Source organism: Palaemon carinicauda, chromosome 33, assembly GCF_036898095.1.
Source record: "Palaemon carinicauda isolate YSFRI2023 chromosome 33, ASM3689809v2, whole genome shotgun sequence".
Lineage (NCBI taxonomy): Eukaryota > Metazoa > Arthropoda > Malacostraca > Decapoda > Palaemonidae > Palaemon > Palaemon carinicauda.
The window spans coordinates 1,040,342-1,062,411 of record NC_090757.1 but is presented as its reverse complement, the minus strand read 5'-3'; the positions used below and the strand labels follow the sequence as shown (position 1 = coordinate 1,062,411).

Genomic DNA, 22,070 nt, shown 5'->3' with positions numbered 1-22,070 from the left:
GTCAATTCAGTGAAAATCTCCCTAAGTTGTCAGACTTTCTCTTGCGCAGAGAGCAAGAGACCAAGGAAAGACTGGCTGCATCTTTGTCTCTACAAATTTGTCTTGAGACGACGGCCAGCAACAGCAGAACCCCAGATATGAACATGGTTATGGCCAAAACACATTTAGCTACCTTGGTCAAGGACCTGTATGGCTTTGTTAAATCCAGACACACTTGCAGGGAGTTCGTGTTTGTCTCGGCAGCGGTATAACACGAACCCAGGAAGCTGATAGCTTCAGATATCTGGGGTAAGGACCTCTTCCCGAGCGAAGTGGTCAAAGAAGTTGTGGACAAGGCCGACACAGAGAATAGAAACTTCTCCAAAAGTGGGGCATGTTGAAGAAGAGGAAGTCTTCCCCCGATGAGGGTTCCCAGCCTAAAATGAAGACTAAACGACCTAGGTTACCCTCTCGCCCTTTCAGACAACAGCAACTTCCTGTAACTCCCCTGACCGTGATGCCCCAGAAGGTGGCTCAGCCCCAGCCATCATATCAGCTGGTGGCTCAGCAGCTGGTTGCCCAGTCACCAGTGTTCAACCCTGGGTTTGAGAGGCAGACCACTACCTTTCACCCCAAAGGTAGAGGGTCTAGTCCTCTAGATACCCCCCAAGAGGTAAGGGTGGTAAGGGAGTTTGCGGTAAAGGAGGCAAATCCTCCGGAGACCAGAAGCAATGAGTTGCTTCAGGTGGGAGGGAGACTCCAACAATTTCAGAATCGTTGGACCTTCGATCCTTGGACCCACAGCCTAATCAAGAACAGACTTGGATGGAGCTGGAACGAGGTTCCACCACCATTCCCCCAGTTCTTCCAACACTCTACCCCCTTACTGGAAGAATACACCCAAGAATTTTTGAGCAAACAGGTGATAAGGAAAGCAAAGTCCATCAAATTCCAAGGAAGGCTGTTTTGTCTTCCCAAGAAGGACTCAGACAAACTCAAGAGTCATCCTGGACTTGTCGCCACTCAACAAGTTCATAGAAAACTACAAGTTCAGGATGCTAACCCTTCAACACATAAGGACCCTGCTACCAAAAGGGGCGTACACGGTCTCGACAGACCTGGCAGATGCCTACTAGCATATTCCAGTCTACCGCCTTCTCTCCTCCTACCTAGGATTCAAGCAACAGAAGAAGAAGCATGTCTTCAGAGCCATGCCCTTCGGACTAAACATAGCCCCAAGGATCTTTACAAAGCTTGCAGACGCAGTCGTTCAACAACTACGCCTAGAAGGTGTCCAGGTAGTAGCGTACCTGGACGATTGGCTGGTGTGGGCAGCATCCACGATGGAATGTATGCAAGCTTCCAACAAAGTGATCCACTTCCTGGAACATCTGGGATTCAAGATCAATGTCAAGAAGTCTCGACTTTCTCCAGCTCAAGTGTTTCGATGGCTCAGAGTCCATTGGAACTTAAAAGTCCCACTGTCTCTCCATTCCCCCAGGGAAGAGGAGAGAGATAGCAGGATCTGTCAAGAGACTACTGAAATCCGACAGGATCTCAAGACGCCAACAGGAAAGAGTACTGGGCTCTCTCCAGTTTGCTTCAGTGACAGACCCAGTGCTAAGAGCACAGCTGAAAGATGCGTCGGGAGTCTGGAGAAGATACGCATCAAACGCTCGAAGAGATCTAAGAAGGCCAAGAACCTGAAGAGGACCGTGCCCTTGCAACCACCTCCACCATCAGTCACCATCCATACGAATGCCTCAAAGGAAGGATGGGGGGGGGTCACTCCCATCAACGTTAAGATCAAGGGACTTGGTCTTCCCTATTCAAGACCTTCCACATCAATTTTCTGGAGGCCATGGCAGTCTTTTTGACACTGAAGAAACTCTTCCCTTGCAAGTCAGCCCATATAAGACTGATCCTGGACAGCGAGGTGATAATGAGATGTTTGAATCGTCAAGGCTCGAGGTCACCTCAAATCAACCACGTGATGTTGTCCATCTTCCGCTTGGCGGAAAAGAAGCGATGGCATTTATCAGCAGTTCACCTCCAAGGGTTCCGCAATGTGACGGTGGACGCTCTATCCAGGCTCACGCTGACAGAGCCAGAATGGTCCCTAGATGCAGACTCATTCTCCTTCATCTTACGTCAAGTCCCAAAACTGCAGATCGACCTCTTCGCGACGAGCGACAACAAGAACCTACGTTGTTATATGGCCCCATACGAGACCTCTCTAGCAGAAGAGACTGACCCCATGTCCCTCAATTGAAACTAATGGAACCGGATCTACATATTCCAGCCTACCAATCTCCTAATGAAGATCCTCAACTAGCTGAGATCCTTTCGGGGAATGGCAGCTCTAGTGACTCCCAAGTGGCCAAAGAGCAACTGGTTTCCTCTAGTATTGGAACTGAAGCCGAGGCTGGTCCCTCTGCCGGACCCAGCACTGTCTCAACAGGTACAGAAGTCGACTGTCTTCGCTTCATTACAGAGAACGCAAAGCCTTCTTCTCATGATTTTCTCTCCTTAGCATTTAAAATATTTGGGATCTCGAAAGGCAGTATAGACTTCTTAGAAGAATACAAGTCTAAGTCAACCAGAAGACAATATGAATCGTCTTGGAAAAAGTGGGTCGCTTTCGTTACAGCAAAAGGACCAAAAGAAATCTCAATGGACTTCTGTTTGTCCTCCTTTATCTGCCTTCATGAACAAGGTCTGGCAGCCAACACGATAACTACGTGCAAGTCAGCTCTGACTAAACCTTTACTATATGCCTCTCAAGTAGATTTGTCAAACGACATCTTTAACAAGATCCCTAAGGCATGGGCTAGACTTAGGCCTGCAGCCCCTCCGAAGCCCATTTCATGGACCCTAGATAGGGTCCTACACTATGCTTCACACAGTGAACAATGAGGACTCTTCCCTGAAAGATTCGACTCAAAAACTCTAGCCTCAGGGGCAAGAGTTAGTGAAATAGTAGCCCTATTCAGAGATGAGGGCCATATTCAGTTTACAGAAGCGGGAGAACTGAATCTTTTTCCTGATCCAACATTCCTTGCTAAGAATGAGCTGCCCACTAAAAGGTGGGGTCCCTAGAGAATCTGCCCTCTGAAGGAAGATGTCTCGCTGTGTCCAGTCGAGTGACCAAAGGTCTATCTTCGAAGAACTTCAGACGAGGCCAGCTCTTTAAAGGAGAAACTTCAGGATCAAACTTATCCCTAAAACAACTAAGGGCGAAGATCATCCATTTCATTCGCAGAGCAGATCCTGACAGTACACCTGCAGGTCATGATCCAAGGAAAATCGCTTCATCACTGAATTTCTTTCAGTACATGGATTTTGAGCGTCTTCGGTCCTACACTGGATGGAAGTCATCCAGAGTATTCTACAAACACTATGCAAAGCAAGTGCATGAGATTAAGCGATTCGTGGTGGCGGCAAGTAGTGTGCTAAAACCTGTCGTCTAGTGCTGCGAAGAGCAGCGAATCGATCGGGACTTTCGATTAACAGGTGAAGTTATCGACATCTTTTAAGTGCAATACTTTGATGCGAGTGTCTCTATGGGGACACTTAGGTGTTCTAATTAGACGAGGTGTAGAAACATACAGATATCACTAGTGCCGGGTGTACTTACACAGTGTGAATAGACATTAACATTATGAAAATTCATATTTGAAAGTTTATCAAATTTTCAAAATTAGGGTGGCATCAATTAATTAAGCTTTCCCTTTTGCCCCGAAGGGACCGGTGCCTGCGCAATGGCAGGTTTAGATGGCACGTAGCGCGCATCCTCCTTGAAAGGAGATGGCAGGACAGCATGTCCGGAGGGTGACTGGATACAAAGTCCCAAAGGACGACCATCCTCCGACGGGGATCGCGAACGATCCCTGGAGAGGTCTAAGGTGGTAGCTGGCAGGAACGGTGATCGGCGAGTTGTCTCCTCCGCAGAGGACTGCGAGGATGACGAGCCGAAGCGGCGCCTCCTAACTCCCTTGTGAGAACAAGGAAGGCCTCTACAGCGAAAGGGAGGACGAGCCTTCCGCCTTATACGCCCACGAGGGGCCGTTGGATCAGAACTCTGACCTTCGTAGGGCCTCCGCAGAGGAGTCTCTGTTAGTGAACTCCCCCGGGGGGGGGGGGGGGGGGGGGGGGGGAGAATCACCGGCAAAAGAGACCATAGGACTTAGTTCCTCCCTCGAAGGATGTTCGGAGGGGGAACCTAAGCCTTCAGCTACCTCAGCAACAACAGGCACAGGGGTTTGAGCAGAACCACTCGATGTCTCCGTTACAACAACGTCAACGACCGACAGAGGATCTATCCCTGCTGTCGTCGGCGATTGTTTAACAGCCGCACCCAGTTTGATCATGTCAAACAGGGCTTCCCTGGAGGGCGAACCCTGGAGCCCCAAGGAAGCCCAAAGCTGTAATAAATCATTATTATTAACAGACAAATCAATATTTAAATCCTCCTCCTGGGGAGGAGGGGCAGCTGCCTCGCTATGGGAGGCAACTACCTCTCCCGCACCCCGGGATCGGTCAACAGCAATACAGTCTACGCTACCACTCGCCGGCCTCTCGGAAGAGACCGCTCGAGTGGGAGCTTCGGAGGAGGAAAGGGCTACGGAAGAAGTAGTCTTGGAATTTTCTCTCTTTAAAGAAGCCTCTGAAGGAGAAATATCCCTTTTAGCCTTCTTCTTGCATCGCCGGGCAAACCTCTCCCACTGGGAGGTAGACCACTCCCTACATACGTTAGTCCTATCACACCGTTGGCCCCTACAATGAGGGCATAAGGAGTGAGGATCGGTGTCCAAGGCCGACATAAAGGTACCACAAGGGCGGCCGGCTTGTCCATGACACGTACGCAAGATGAAAGAATAGAGGCCAACTTCAAACACACACTGAAAGAAAAAGCAAAACAGATTACTGTATGGCAGTCAAAAATGGAGGAGAGCGCAGACAGGTCTGTCGTCTCTCCGAGCCAAAAATAAAGTGAAGCACTCACTGTGTGTGTGAGGGGGGAGGGGTAGCAAGGTACCCCTCCCTACCCCCCCACAAACTAGCGGTGGGGTAGTAAACCCTCGTTTAAAATTCTTATGGCTCGTCATTTCAGCTACGCCGAAGTAATTACCCCATGTGAATAGCGTGGTTTATATTTCAGTTACGGAACAAATATCTTTCATATATAAAATATAAAAATGCTCATTTCAGCCTGTAAGTTTGAACTTTTGAAATTCTGCCGATTCAACGATCCAGTTAGGAAGATCATTCCACAACTTGGTCACAACTGAAATAAAACTTCCAGAATACTGTTTAATATCGAGCCTCATGATGGAGAAAGCCTGACTATTTGAATTAATTGCATACCTACTATTTTGAACAGGATGGTACTGTCCGGGAAGATCAGAACGAAAAAGATGGTCAGAATTATGAAAAATCTTGCACAACGAACTACTGTAATTGAAAGACTGTGCCAGAGATTAATATCTACATTAGGAATAAGAAATTTAATAGACTACCAGTTCCTGTCCAACGAATTATGATGAGAGTCAGCAGCTGAAAACCAGATAGAACTATTCTAAAAAAAAAAAAAAAAAAAAAAAAAAAATATCTAAAACAAGTCTTCAGAATATATTGATAATTGAATATATTGCTAATTGAAAATCTTAAAAGACTTTCTCAATAAGCCAATTTTTTGTGCAACTGAAGAAGACTCAGATCTCAGAATTTCTCAAAAAGTAAATTTGATGTCCATATCACACCTAAACTTTCAAGAGAGTTATACAGTTAAAAGAAAAAATATCAATGCTGAGATTTGGATGTTAGGGAGCAACTGTCCTCGACTTACTGTACTGTACTTACAATCGTAAGTATGTTTTGTTAGGATTCAACTACATGGCCCATAATTTGCACCATGCATCAATTCTAGCTAGATCTCTAAGGGATTCAGAAATCCCAGATCTACCTTCAGGAGATAGAATTGATGCGAAGTGAGTAGCATCATCTGCATACGCAATGAGTGTTTTCTAGGCCAAATCACAATGTGTATATAATATGAAAAGTAATAGACCAAGAACACTATCTTGAGGAACACCAGATATCACATTCCTATATTGGCTTTGGTGCCCATCAACAATAACTCTGTGATCCATTACTTAAATTTCAATAATGATGCCAAGACAAGACCCACCCACTCCCAGTTGTAAGACTTTGAAAACAAGGGCCTCATGATTAACACTGTCAAAGGCATTACTAAAATCAAGGCCAGTCAAACAAACTTCCTGACCACAATCAAGGGATTCTTGTACAGCACCAGAGATTTCAAGAATGGCATTACATGCATCAGTATATACAATAAACATACATAGATATATATGTCTGTCTACTGTATATATATAAAGACAAGAACTGTTCAAGCTGCAGGACTGTACTGTATAGCCTACTATCCCTTCATTCACATTCCCTAAAGAACGCTACGTTTTATGGCAGTAGACCAAAATATTTAACAATTATAGAATCACAAAACACTCAAAAGCATATAAAATAACATGAGGGTAAAACTAACACCCAATGGCTTTAAAAAAAATTAAAGTAATTCCCAAACTTTAATGATTCGTGCTCCCCATTCAATGATTTTCTCAGTAGCGATATTTCTATAGTGAAAAAAGGTAAGATGTAACTGATGATTCATCCTAATTTCAACAGAAAATTATCATGGCTGACAAATTTGGCAATAATAAGACAAATCATAACTGAACATAACTTACCTCATAACTTGTGTCATTCGACTACACATGGCAGCTGTAATAATCTTTTAATTCTGCAATGCTCTCTTCATAGATTAACTTTCACTTCATTTAATCTTGCACGACTTCCACACTAAGGATTTTTCCGAGTATTCATTATATTGTGTAAAATAGTATAGACTGATTTTATATTTATCCTGTATGATAGACAATTTGCAGCATTTACGTTGATCAATTATTGAAAGTCCTCTTGTGTTCCGAGACCATTTCCTAAAAACAGAAATAATCATGTATCTCAATCCTGAAAAACAAGATACTTCATCTATAATAATGTATTAAGCAAGGGGTCAAATTCTATAAAATAGTCTCTTGAATGGGAAAAACAGATTAACTATATAGTACTGTACTGTATAGTAATACAATCATCCAAATACGTGCACAAAAGATTGGCAATGACTGGTCAGTTGTCATTATGCCTTACCTTAGCAGCTAGAAAGTTCCTCAAAGCCAATGAGCATCATGTATGCAAGGGGTTGAATAATCCCCACAAGATATTAGACATATGTTTACACTTCATGGATCTGTAAAGTATCAGTCACATGTCAGTAGTTATAAAATGAAATATTTGGATTGCTCATTAAATACTCAAAAGATTTCACTTTACCATACTAAAGAGTTATCAAAATTTATCCACTAGATAATCAGTCATAATTATTTTTGGGCTCAGGCCATGTCGTCCTGATGGAAGGTTCCTTTCAGTAGCTTCCTAGGGTATATTTGACAACAGTGATATTCCCAGATAATTTAACTAAAGGTCTTCAGAATTCTAACTCCTGGCGCGAATATCCTTAAAGTTTCCTTTTAGGATATCGCATAATATCAGGAGACGTATTCTTGACACGCCGCATAGCAATCTGCACCCCGCATAGCGTTTACGCTGCGAGGGGAAAAGTGGCAAAATAAAAGACGAGACGTTAAAAAATTCTCCTCCTCCGTTACCGTTTGAGTACTCAGATGGCGCCACAATCGTCGGCCATCTTTATTCCTTTCTCTGTAGCGCGTCAGCTCGCTGATTTTTCCCAGTGCTCTTTCGTTATTTTGGATTATAATGCAATCTCCAGCGTCTTCTGCCTCTGGAAAGTCGAGTATTTAATTCTTATACTGTATAAATTTAGCTCTGGCCATAAAGTAAAGTTTTAACTCAAAATTAACTATGTTTTTGGCAGAGCTATTGCCTGGACCGGAGGCGCCTTTGGCGTATAAGAGTCACCAATGTCAGTATGAATTTGTGACACCTTCCCCAATGTGACTACTCTTATTAACTATTGGATAACATTTGTATCCGCACAGGAAAAAATTTTGCCTCTCTGCCACTATCCCGTTAGGGTACCACGTCAACCCTTCCCAAGGAAGAGTTAAAGGGAGTGGACTTTTGCTTGAATCAGGGAACAATCTTAAAAGACATACCATGATAAAAATATCCATATTTTAATCTTAATGCTCAGTACATTTCTAATAAAATGAGTGTGAGCGAATAAGACGCAGGGTTCACTATGAACTAGTTTATTAAAATTTAATAAACGTACACATCAGATCAACATTTATAAAATTTATAAAATGTGGATGATATGCGGTAAAGCATAAAGAAAAACAGTCAACAGAAAATATTGTTCAGTCTACTAGGAAACAGATTTGCCACTTCAAATGAATTATTAATAATAATGATATACTGTAGTCTGTATACTGTTTATTTACACTAGCGTAAGAAACGCTTGGCACAAGTGTCCGTATTATGCTATAGTTCACCGACGTCATGAAACAGTTCGTAAGGACACTTTCGTGGCCTATCGCTCAGTGTGTAGTAACATACAGTGACTACACACGCACCCTCTTAATTAATCGTCCCAAATTAATTACACTGTTTCTAGCAGATTTAAAACAGAAGGGTAAAGAATTCTACCTGCTGCTACCACAGACCTCTTAAGTTGCTCCACTTGCTTCGCATAGTGCATAAAGAACACCTTGGATGACTACCAGCCGGTGTACAAACAAGGATGTTCAAAGTCCATATAATTAAAGAAATTTTATGGAAGAGGCAACTTTCCTCGGATCATGACTAAAGGGTGTACTGTCTGGATCCGTTCTGCGAATAACACGGGTGATTTTCGCCCTTAGTTATAGATAACTTTGAACCCAGGTTTTCTCTTCTGAACAGCTGTTCTCCCATAAAGTCTGAAGTTCTATGAAGATAGACCTTTAGGCACTCCACTGGACATAGAGATGCATCTTCCTTCAGAGGGCAGATTCTCTAGGGACCCCACCTGATGGTGGGTAGCTTGTTCCTGGTAAGAAACAATGGGTCTGAAAATAGATTCAGTTCTCCCTCCAAGAACTGGACGTGGCCTTCCTCTCTAGAGAGGGCCACTATTTTACTAACTCTGGGCCCCAAAGCGAGTACAAACAGAAATAAGACTCAAATTCAAAACCTTCTAAGCACATTCCTCATTGTTCATTATTTATACACAATGAAGAATCATATCTAATGACCATGCAAAGGGTCTTTGGAGGCGCTGAAGGGCTAAGCCCAGCATGGGCCTTTGTAGTTCATTAAGAACGTCGTTAGAAAGGTCGACCTTTAAGGCATATGGTATCTGACTTGTCAAGGCAGGCTTGAACAATAGAATTGTGTTGGCTGCTAAACCTTGCTCATGAAGGTGAATGAAGAATGATAAATAGGAATCTGTCAAGATTTCTTTTGGTTTCTTCGCCTTGACAAAGGATATCAGTTTCTTCCCTGAAGCCTCATAATGTCTTCTGGTTTCCTCCAAAAGTCTAAACTGACTTTTAACACCGAATCTTTTTCTCATCGCTAAGGAAAGAAAATCATGAGATGTAGGTTCCGTGTTTTCTGTGATGAAGAGAAGACAGTCAACTTCTGTACTCGCTGAGACAGGGATGGATCCGGTAGCGGTACGAATTTTAGTCGTAGTTCCAATGCCAGAGAGAACCAAACTCTATTTGGTAACTTGTGGGCCACTATTACTGCTTTCGCTTTGAAGGATCTCAGCTCATCGAGAAGCTTCAAAAGGAGGTTGTGCGGAGGGAACAGATAAATATTGGACCATCTGTTCCAGTCTAGGGACATAGCGTCCACTGCCTCCGCTAGCGGATCCTCGTATGGGGACATGTAACAATCTATTTTCTTGTTGTCTTTCATCGCAAAGAGGTCTATCTGCAGCTCCGGGACTTGGCTCGAGATGAAGGAGAACGATCCTGCGTCAAGGGACCGACTATAGGTGTAAACCTGGAGAGAGCGTCCGCTGTCACATTGCGGAACCCTTGTATGTGAACTGCTGACAGGTCCCATTTCTTCCATTCCACCAAACGGAATATGGCCAACATCACTTGGTTGATTTGAGGTGACCTCGACCCTTGTCGATTCAGGCATCTCACTATCACCTCGCTGTCTAGAACCAGTCTTATGCGGGTCGAGTGGCGAGGAGATACTTTCTTTAGTGTCAGAAGTACTGCCATGGCTTCTAGAAAGTTGATGTGAAATGACTTGAAAAGATTGGACCAAGCTCCTTGGACTCTCTTCTGCTGAGAGTGACCTCCTCAGCCTTCCTTTGAGGCGTCTGTGTGGATAATTACTGACGGGGGAGGAGGTTGAAGAAGTATTGATCTCTTCAACTGCTTGGCATTGGACCACGGATTGAGAAGCGTTCGCAGTCGAGTCGGTAGAGGTCTTATTAGATCTCTTCGCGCGCTTGATGCGTATTTTCTCCAGACTCCTGTTGCATCCTTTAGCTGTGCTCTTAGCACTGGGTCTGTTATCGAAGCAAACTGTAGAGAGCCCAGCACTCTCTCCTGTTCGCATCTTGATATCCGTTTGAATTTCAATAGTCTCTTGACAGATCCTGCTATTTCTTTCCTCTTCTTCCCAGGAATGGAAAGTCGATGTGACTCCAAATTCCAGTGGATGCCCAACCACTGAAATTTTTGAGCTGGAGAAAGTCGAGACTTTTTGATGTTGATCTTCAATCCCAGATGTTCAAGGAACTGGATCACTATCTTGGAAGCTTGCATGCATTCTGTCCTGGATGCTGCCCACACCAGCCAGTCGTCCAAGTGGGCTACTACTTGGACCCCCTTTAGGCGTAATTGATGGACGGCTGCGTTCGCGAGCTTCGTGAAAATCCTTGGGGCTATGTTTAGCCCAAAAGGCATGGCTCTGAAGGGGTAATGTTTTCTATGTAACTTGAAGCCTAGGTAGGAGGAGAGGCGACGATTAATTGGAACGTGCCAATAAGCGTCAGACAAGTCTATAGAAACGGCATATGCCCTTTTGGGCAGTAGGGTTCTTATGTGTTGAAGTGTGAGCATTCTGAACTTGTAGTTCACTATGAACTTGTTGAATGACGACAAGTCTAGAATGACTGAGTTTTTCTGAGTCCTTCTTTGGAACACAAAACAGCCTTCCTTGGAATTTGATGGACTTAACTTTCCGGATTACTCTTTTGTCTAAGAGCTCTCGGACATATTCTTCCAGAGCGGGGGTTGAGTCTTGGAAGAATTGAGGAAATTGAGGTGGAGGACTGCTCCAGCTCCAACCTAGTCCATTCTTTATTAGGCTGTGGGCCCAGGGATCGAAGGTCCAGCGATCCCTAAATAGCTGTAGTCTCCCTCCTACTGGAAGTTTCTCACTTCTGCTGTTGTGGACCCAAGGCCTTGCCTCCTTGACCGCATCCTCCCCTGGATCCCCTTCCTCTTGAAGGGCGTCTAGAAGAACCTCTGGCTGTTCCTCTAGCTTTCGAACGAAAGGAAGAAGTCTGCCTTTCGAAGGCTGGGTTAAAAACTGGCGACTGTGTCGCCACTTGTTGAGGTACCAGCTGGTACGTGGTTGGAGGTTGTGCCACTATCTGAGGCACCGCAGTCACAGGAAGTTGTTGTTGTTGCTGTCGGTAGGGTTTAGCCGGCCGAGAGGATGGCCTAGGCCTTTCTGTCTTCTTCTTGGGTTGGGGACCCTCATCTGGAGAAGACTTTCTCTTAAGATCTAAGCCCCACTTTTTGAGAAGGTTCCTATTCTCTGTGGCGGCCTTGTCTACTACCTCTTTAACCACTTCATTGGGAAAGAGGTCTTTACCCCAGATACGAGAGGATATCAGTCTCCTCGGTTCCTGCCTCACCACAGCTGAGGCGAACACGAACTCTCTACAGGTTCTCCTAGCTTTAATAAAGCTATAGAGATCCTTCGTAACTGTAGCCAGATGGGTTTTGGCCACTACCATGAACATGTCCTGGTTCTCGGGGTCACTTGCCATCGTTTCTAATGTCGTTTGCAACGACATCGATGCCGCAAGTCTTTCCTTCATCTCTTGCTCTCTGCGCAAGAGAACATCCGGCAGTTTTGGAAGTTCCTCACTAAACTGACGTTCAGCAATACTGTATCAGCTTCCAGCTTCCCGACTGAGAAGGTAAGGTGGAAGTCTTTCCAGTCTTCTTGGTCCAAGGGCAAGGTCAGAGATAACGGCTTGCACTCCTCCAAGGAGGGGCATGGTTTCCCTGCCTCCGCCGCCTTTAAGGCTGCCTTATATCCCTTTTCCATGAAGGGAAAGGCTCTGGTTGGAGAGGCCACAAAGGAGGGAAGCTTCTTACTCAAGGCTGGCACCTTTGAGTTCGTGAAGCCCCTTTCTTTCATGGAGCCCGCTAGTAACGCCTGTGCTTTACTATGGGCAAGGACTATGACCTCCTTCGGCTCCGTCTCCTCCTTTGAGGCTGGCTCCTTCCTAAGACGGACATAGCAGTCCGGATAAGAATCTTTTTTGGTCCAAAATTCCACTTCTTCCAGGGGAATTGCTCTCAACTTTTCTGATATCACAATCTTCCAGGGGAATTGCTCTCAACTTTTCTGATATCACGATCTTCCCGGTTGTCATTGGCATGTATTCGGCATACCTCCAAGGATTGGTGTCCGAGTACAAAGGAAGATCCTTCACATTGAGTCGCTTCTGGGGCCCACGTGATGCTGCAAGTCTACGTATCTCCAGTTTCATTGCAGCTTCCTTCTCATCATTCTTTCTTTGAATTTGTTGGATCATCTCAACAATAGAAGAAAGAGTCCTTCCCAGTTCATCTGGGATAGCAGACGATGTAGAGGGAACAGGTTCTGGGTCCGGAACCGATGTAACCGACACCTCGTCGATTTCTTCCTCTTCTACTTGAGGAGCCCGAGACAGATCCTCCTCCTGACCTTCTCCTAGAAGGTCTTTCTCTGTAGAATCCGACACCTCCGACATCTTATCGTCCAATTGGACGTCTTGAAGGGCAGCCGAGACTTCAGAACCTACCGGATTCTGGGCAGTTGGTATCTCTACCTGAGGCTGAGGAATGACTGCATCAGCCAATGCTTTAGGGAGAAAGTATGCCCTCATCTTCTCATTTGGAAGGTAGGGGCCTGAGGTGTTTTTCTGAAAACCCCTCACCCAGGTTTGTAACCTTTCCCTGGCAGCATCCCTTGACTCCTTCGACTTAGGGTTGTCAAAAGCCTCGGTAATCAGATTAGAACATACAGTACAAACCTGAGGGTCCCAATACCGAAGATCACCTCTGGAGGCTGCGCATGCTGCATGCCTCCTGCAAAACTGATGTCCACAGAAGTTCTTACTGCGGACATTGAAGAATACACTCCCGCACTTCGGATGGTCCTCCTGTAAAGAGGAGAAAAATCCATGAGTATCAAGTGAAGGCTTTTCACTTATATTGAAGCATATAGCTTACACAGTAAAGCTATAAAAGAAAGAAGGAAAGGCACATACTTGTATTTCCTGCCCAGTCAATTGCTGTAACCTCCCAAAATACTAAAACTAAGGTTAATTCTATTCTAGAATACATTATGTAATTTCCTAAACGGAAATTTAAGGTGTAGCTCACACCTTGAAATAAAGTTTTAATATACGGGATAGAATGAATACAGAAAGAACTCACTTTCTATATATTGTACGGTCTCAACAAAAGGCTGTACAAGATAACAATAAGTATGTTGGAAGAACTTTAGTGTTACAACAAACTCTGTACTGTAGTCTATTAATGCAGTATGTACTACACTACAAATATAGTAACTACTGTACATCGCATGCTGCTGTGCCGGCCGGCATTTATCCCCATATAGTTCAAAGATATACTACCTTTAACTAATAGTCGGCAGGTCACTGGTTCGCAAATGTGTGCCGGCCGGCAGCTGAAAACACTAACATCCAGCTGCCGGCCGCTAATCGTAGTGGCCAGCAGATTTCGGGCTGTGTTTCCACTGCTGGCAGGCAAAGGTAGCAATACCTATGTCTGCCGACAGTGGCTAAGAACCAGAGAACCTCCAACTGCCAGCCGGCAGCCGGGGTAAGGGTACAAAACACTAGTAAGAGAAACAGTATGGATGTAAGGTTATAAGGCGGCATTGCCATACAACCTTCCATCCAGAAAGAGTGAACTTATGGAAGGGGAGAATGTAGCATTCAGGCTTCCAAAGAATCCATAGCCTGCCGGACTGTACCGGCAGACATGGAAGGGAGACCAAGGGAGGTCTGAGGTTCACTCTGCAAAGAACAAGGGGTCTCTGCCGGCCGACACGTAATTGCCAGCCGGCAGAGAGCTGAGCCAGTCCTCCATCCTAACCTACACTAGGTACGGAAGTAGGACTGCGGCCAAAAGATAATAAAAGAAAGAGGTGGGGAAGGGATAAGGGTCACATAAACTTCGTTCTAGCAAGAGACACACTCAGCAGTTAGGGAAGCTCATCCTAACCTAGAGTTGTCTATTAGGGAGGAAGACTGGCAATACTTGCTATCCTCCTCCCAACCAGAACAAAGTTGGGTGAAGTTATTTCGCCGGGCAACGGAGAAAACTCATTCTCCAGCCAGAGAAAAACAACACAGGACAGTCTGCTAGACCACTAGAGGAAGGAATCATCTCAAACAGAATCTTTCAGACGTGGACTAGGGAAGCAAATCTTCCTGTATCCGCCCCTAACCTAGCAAAGGAGACTCGTTCTCTATGCTAGGAAGAAGCAGACCACAGACTAGAAACTCTGATGTTCTTCCCTAACCCAAAAAACCAGTCACTCTGGTTATCAGGTCAGGACAGACATATCCTAGTATAGTTATACCTGAATTATTATACAGATAGAACCGCTAGGATTAAGCCTAAGGCTTACTCAGAGGGAGAGAGGGATTGAACTTAGCCTCCGGAGGAGAAAAGAACAATCGGGGATGTGCGAAAGTATACTACTGTACCTAGGTTACTAGCCTAGGTGCGGTGAGAATCAATTACCCAATTCACCGAAACTCTCTCGTATACAATCTTGGAAAGAACATTCAACAATATCTTACATGTATAAAATATTTGCCTATAGCTTCAATAATATAACACTCGGAAAAACTTATATCATGCATGAAAGTACTAGGGCCAGACTACTAGGCTACTAAGCCTCGCGAAGGGCAAGATCGGTTACCTAAATCACCGAACTAAAAACTAACGGCATTATATAAGCATTCCTAGAGGCACTAAATACCTAGATTATTCAAGCATAACAAACCGGGAACGTCGCTCTAGCTAACTAAATGACCCATAAATAGCGAGCGATAGCATCCAGGATGCCTCCGGTAGGCAACAGCTCGTTTACGTTAATATCACTTTTGATTTAATTCAAAACGACAAGAGCTTACATTTATACATAGTAAAGATAATACTGAACTTTCCAGAGGCAGAAGAGGCCGGAGAAGTCATCAAAATGTTGAATAAAATCCAAAATAACGAGAGAACACAAGGGAAAACACCGAGTAGTAGAGCTACACGAATAGGAATAAAGAGGGCGCTACCGCCTTCATCAGATACACACTGGAAACGGAATAGGAGAGATGCCTTATGAGCGGCTCTCTTTTCATTCTTGTTTCAGATTCTTGTCACTATAACCCCTCGAAGTGTTGATACTGTTAGGGGTGAAGATAGCTATGCGACGTGTCAAGAATACGTCCTCTGATATTATGCGATATCCCTGTGAGATTATTTAGGGATATTCGCACCAGGAGTTAGAATTCTGGATACCATAAGGTAAAATTCTCTGGGAATATCACTGTAGTCAAATATACCCTAGGAAGCTACCTATTAGGAACTTCCATCAGGACGACATGGCCCGAGCCCAAAAATCTGATTATTTGCGACAGATATGGTCATATTCGTTGAAAACACAAATTTAATGTAGAAAATATATTTTCAAATAAGATAAAGTTTGATTAAAACCAAAAAAAACCATAGCGGCCCCGGGCCCGATAATCCTTAGGCGTTTATGGAATGTTAGCAAGAACAGACTCACAACAGTGACCGCCAAGCCACCGTCCACCGGCAGAGCTGGTCAGGTGCAGTACTGCAATTAAGTCAACTCCCACCCCTGGCCAGATTGAATGTGAACCAACAAGTCTGCCTCCAGGACCAGACATCCAAATTCCAAAGAATCCAATCGATGGGACAAGACTAGGATTGTCATAGGAGGCTTGCGTTAACATAAGTAAGAGATCTGTCTTTCACTATCAAATGTTTCATTGGAACCATTTTCTTTTCCTATATCCAAGTAACAAACTTTAATCTCCGTAGTTACTTTCCCCAACACGTTAAAGTCGTCAGTTCCCTACAAATCCTATTACAGTCTCCATGATTAAACAGGCCTAAATACAAAGCTTGAAAGCCCACAAGTGTCACTTATGTAACTCGCCCCACACCTTTATACTTTAAAATTTCGCTTTATTTTCTTTGCACATTACTACTTGATAAATGTCACTATTTTAGTTGATAGTTCACTGTATGTTGAATATATTTTACTTCATGAATATTGGGCACTTCGTGAATAATGTCTGTTAAACTTTAGGCCACGCCGCTTGCACTTCTTGGATTCGCACCAATACTCCCGTTCTTTTCTTGGGACGAATTGACAGCCTTGCAGAATACCCCTGTACAGAGTTCCTATATAGAATAAAATAACCTATGAATTGTGATCTTAATTCTCCATCTCTGCTATCATCTATCATCACCTAAAAAACATTTCTCGTTTCACCACTCCCCATCAAGCTGCATTAGCCTATTATCACTTCACACTCGCATGCAAGTGCTTTATTAAATCATCACAGCACCCATTCACCTTGCTTGAAATATAAACTCAAGAAGCTGGGTAAATTATTTTCTCATTACTTCCCATGAAACTTAATTAAAAGACTTTCAGATCGCATTTACAGTTAATGACCTTAATACTTTTTATATCACACCCCCATGCAACTGGATTAAAAGTTAAATTTTGTTACATTAATCACAAAATTATGTGAAATGGTTGCCACAAATATTAACCGATTGCCACATTGTAGTATGTCCTATAATTAGGTTTAAAGTTTTCTGATCACTAAGCTAAAAGACAGAGTAAATAAAATGAAACTTCATTGGAAGATAGCTATATTACAACCCATAAATCAGTTTAAATTTTATCACTACACTTCATGCAAGAGTTAAAAGCTTTCCAGATTACTCTTATACAACGTATTGCAAGATTGTAATAAATCGCTCTGTACATATACAATAAAAGACCTTTACTTTGCTTTTCACACCTATGATTTATAGTTTTATAATACACCCCATGGAACAAAGTTAAAAAGTTTTTCGTAACATAAAACTGTATTAAACTGAATTTTAGTAGCACACACTGATACAACTGCATTAAAAGCTTTCCTTATGATACCTCATATAGATGCATAAAAGATTTTTCTTTTCTTTTTTGCAGTATCCATTGGAACAGCATGTAAGCCCTTTTACATTACAACCCATACTACTGTTATTTTGGAAAAAAATGCTCATGTTATACGTTATGGACTATATTATAAGTTTTCTTTATCCCAGGAAAATTTAATCATGCAACTGCATTGCATAATTTTTTAAGACAATAAATTTTAAAGTTAATTACATTCACATGCAATAAGGATTCACCATAACGCCTCATGCAACCATTTCAAAAGATTCTTAATTGGATTGAGGTGGCCGATGTGGTAACGTCCCTGACTGGTAAACGCCAGACTGGGGTTCGAGTCGCGCTCTAACTCCTGTTTCTTTGGACGCTCCAATCTCACCATCATTGTGAGCTAAGGATGGGGGAGAGCCAATAGGTTTATCTGCCGAGTCATCAGCAGCCATTGTCCTGTCCTCCTTGGTCCTAGCTTGGGTGGAGAGGATGCTTGGGCGTTGATCATATGTTTATATGGTCTATCTCTTAGGCATTGTCCTCCTCGATAGGGCAATGTCACTGTCCCTTGCCCCAGAAACTTGAACCTTTAAACAGCATTGAAATGGTTATTCTATAACTCTTGCAACAGGGCAAATAGATCATCGAATTACTCCCATGTAACTATATCAAAAGTCAAGTCACATTGAAAAAAATAAATTTGTTTATATATTCACATTATCCCATTTAATTAGAATATTCCCTCAATACCCAAGGAAACGCATATATAATTACAACAAACACCAAGACAACGGTATTAAAATTCTCTCATTTCAATCTCCAGGAAATTGCATTCACGTACTCTGCTTTGTCTATGCAGTAACTGCATTGAGAAATATTCACATTATCGCCTAGGGAACTACTTTAATATGTTGTCACATACCATTCAAATTATACTAGGGAAAAGACATTAAAATATAGTCACTTTAAGCTCCCAGTCAACTGGGCTTAATGATTATCATATTACCGCCCATATAACTAAATCCAAAGGTTGTACAGTAATAAGATTTCAATGCGCTAAAATACACATTAAACTCCATGATATTTTAGTAAAATATTCACATCATTCCCAAAGAAACTAATAAAAACTATAAAATTATATAACTAAAAATCACATCAAAGAATTCCTACATGACACTGCAAACAGCCGCATCAAAATATTCTAAACACCATCTATGCAGCAACTGCATTATACGATTCTCATTTATCCCCTCCCCCACATGGAACAGTTTTAAAATAGTATCACAACCCACATTATACTGTAACAGTAGATGGTCACATACACCAGACAATTGTATTAAAAAATTGGAAATTGCATCCCACGTTGCCAACGTTTACAGGGTTTTATTAAATATCATACAATTGCACCAAAAAGAAAAGTCATTAAACCACTTGTAACCCTTTTAATGCAACTGTATTCAATCAGTCACACTGCAGACAATGCAAATTTATTAAAGATTGTAGAGGAAGGACAAAAATAAACCGGGATTGGGGCCTTCTCAGTTTTATTACGCACTAGTGCTTAAGGTTACACTCGGGCACACTGTTAATGTATTCTTTTTTTATAGAGTTTATATATGAAAGATATTTTTTCCCTGTTGGAGCCCTTAGGCTTGGAGCATCTTGCTTTTCCAACTGGGGTTATAGCTTGGCTTACAACAACAACAACAACATGATGAGCAATAGTATTGATATTCTTTGAAACAAAAATTAGGCTACAGCATTAAGAGATAATCACACGAGCCCCGAGGACTGCTTTAGAAATATTTGTCACAGTCCACAAGCTAATACACTTAAAAGTGTCAAATAACAGCCAATGCAGTAACAGTAAAATATTGTCAAATTACATACCATCCAACTTCTTAGTGCGTATAACCCCTAACCATCAACTTTTCGAGACTTTATTACAATCTATGGAACTACATCGCAAACTACCGACCTTCACTATCGAACTGTATTAAATACAATATTACAGCTCGTGCAGCTGCAAAGAAAATGTTACAATACAACTTATGAAACGAGAAAAAAAAATGCATTTTTTATTATTCCCTAAAAGCGCTTTAAGAAGAGTTTTCATAAACATTATCACTTATTTCACCTTTAATTTATACTGTTGTGAAATTTATTAAAGATATAGTAACATTATACCCGCCAAGCAAGTTCAATTAAGGATTCTTATGACAACCTCAAATCAATCAACAAAGGATTCTTTTAAAACATCCTAGGCGGCAATGCCTTTTTTTTAACAATATACAATGCCACCGTGATATATATTTCTGTAATATCTCACTAGCCGACGCCATCAAATAATTATATCACATCCCAGGCAAGCGAGTTACTTTTTTTTTAGATTCACTTCATGGAACTATAAACGGTGTTTAATTAATTTCTGTACTACAATTCCTGAAACGTCCTTAAATTGGAGTTTATTGGCGTGTCCCATGCAGTGGATTGGTAATTTCTGCAGGACCTCATATTGAAGCAATTTTAGCAGCACACTAAAGGCAAACTAAAAAAAAAAAATGAACACTATCCATCTAATAGAATTCACCGGTATTAAACATGTTGCATTACACTATGCAACTGTTACATATGCGTTACCTTACTCCTGCATTGATTAAATTGAGTCGAGTGGTTAAACTACACCCAGTGTAACTTAAAATTAATCTTAAATTATCCCAGCATTAATCAAACTGTTGAAGATATTAAAACTGTCAAAGAGTTACCTTACTCCTGCGTTAATTAAATTGTATTAGGCAGGTTAAATTACACCGTGTAACTTAAATGTAATTTTACCTTATCCCTGCATTAAAAAAAAAATTGTTAAACATATATAATGGTAAATTATTGTCGCCCAACATTCAACGTACCTGTATTAAAGTATTGTCTTTTACAACACACATCTGCTCTAAAGAATCCCATTGTCAAGATGCCAAAAAACCTCAATCAATTTAAAGAACTCCATTAAAGTAAAGTTACACACCCTGCAAATGCATTAAAAAGATGAGGCACATTTACTCCACATGCATTGCGTGTACGATTTCAGTTTGTTGCCTATCACCCTAAAATCTATTTACACTATACCTCACGCTACAGAGTTAAAATAGATCAAATTATAAAATACGCACCATTCTCTAAACTACCTATTGAACTGTTAAGATTATCCCGATTCACACAAGATACACTGTTTGAAAAACCGTAACTTTAATTGGAAATCCTCCGTAGAAATATACTGTTCTCAGCCGAATTACAGTAAAATACAGGCGACAGCAATTATTACTCTATTTTGTTATCTATTACGGGTTGGTGACCGTAATATCACTCCTTTGCGTCAATATATCAGTTTTCAAAACGGCAAATGCCTGGCAACATTTATTCCAGAATTTGCACCATTTTTAATGCATATTTTTAACAGTATACATCTGTAATCATGGAAATTTTTTTTACAATTACACAATGCAACATTAATGTTGCAGAACACCGGCCAATCACGTTACGATTTTCACATTACACCCAAGCATCAGAATAATTCACATCCTTCACCCCGTGCAACTGCATATACATTTAATACCCGTGCAATTGTATCAAAGTTTCATATTGGTGAAATTGCAAATCTTCTAACATTACTCTTCTTGCAACTAATTTCAAATATCTTCACATTTCACCTCATTATAGTGAATTAAAGCCCATCAATACCACCCCATTTTTCAATATTGAAATATTGTAACATTTCCACGTGCTACTATGCTAAAAGCTTATCACAGCACCCCCATGCAACTGCATTCAAAGATTGTCACATTACAATCCATATAACTGGCTTCGTTACAATCCATACATCCAGCTTCATCACAATCCATACAACCAGCTTCATCACAATCCATACAACCAGCTTCATCACAATCCATACAACCAGCTTCATTAATCCTTATACAACAGCAGTAAGCGTCACATGGCACCAATGGAATTTTATTAAAATTCTATCGCATTACACCCAGGCAAATAACTAACACTTCTTTGTCCTAAATTAGATTCAATTAAATAAACTTCAGCAATTCGTACCTTCAACGCTCCAATTTCCACTCATAATTGGATTTTGTTCACAATAAACAAAGTCTTCTATTTACTGTTGGTTACGGAAACCTTTACCATAATGTATACACTTCAATAAATGAATAAACTAATTTTGTATAAAATTGGTATAATTATGGGATTACTCTTACATCAATTGAACAAGCCACTGAATATTTCAGAACTCATTAAAATATCTTGTCTACTGCACATTGGTATAAAATTAGCAGAATTATAGCCAATACATATTCAGTTGCACAAGCCACTGGAAATTAAAAAACTCTGTAAAATATTTCTATTCAACCCTTTAGTTTAACATTCCGACCAACGAAAAGGTGTAATAAACAGAATAATAGTTAACTACATTAACTACTGACTGTAATTTTGAATATAACAGTTCCATGCAATAATCTAAAATGTTCTGATCATTCCTGTTAAGAACAGGATCATGTTCAAAATGTAGTTATAAA

The 22,070-nt window shown here is 41.7% G+C and overlaps 1 long non-coding RNA gene across 10 annotated transcripts in view; it reads right to left on the bottom strand.

The window, feature by feature from the left end:
* LOC137625816 (uncharacterized) overlaps positions 1-22,070 on the bottom strand; it is a 44,860-nt gene that overhangs the window by 21,992 nt on the left and 798 nt on the right. For all 10 annotated transcript variants that reach the window (XR_011040910.1, XR_011040911.1, XR_011040916.1 and 7 more), the window contains exons 2-3: positions 7,207-7,306; positions 6,747-7,026 (exon numbers count right to left, since the gene is read on the bottom strand). This is a non-coding gene — a long non-coding RNA (uncharacterized lncRNA). The remainder of the gene's footprint in view (positions 1-6,746; positions 7,027-7,206; positions 7,307-22,070) is intronic.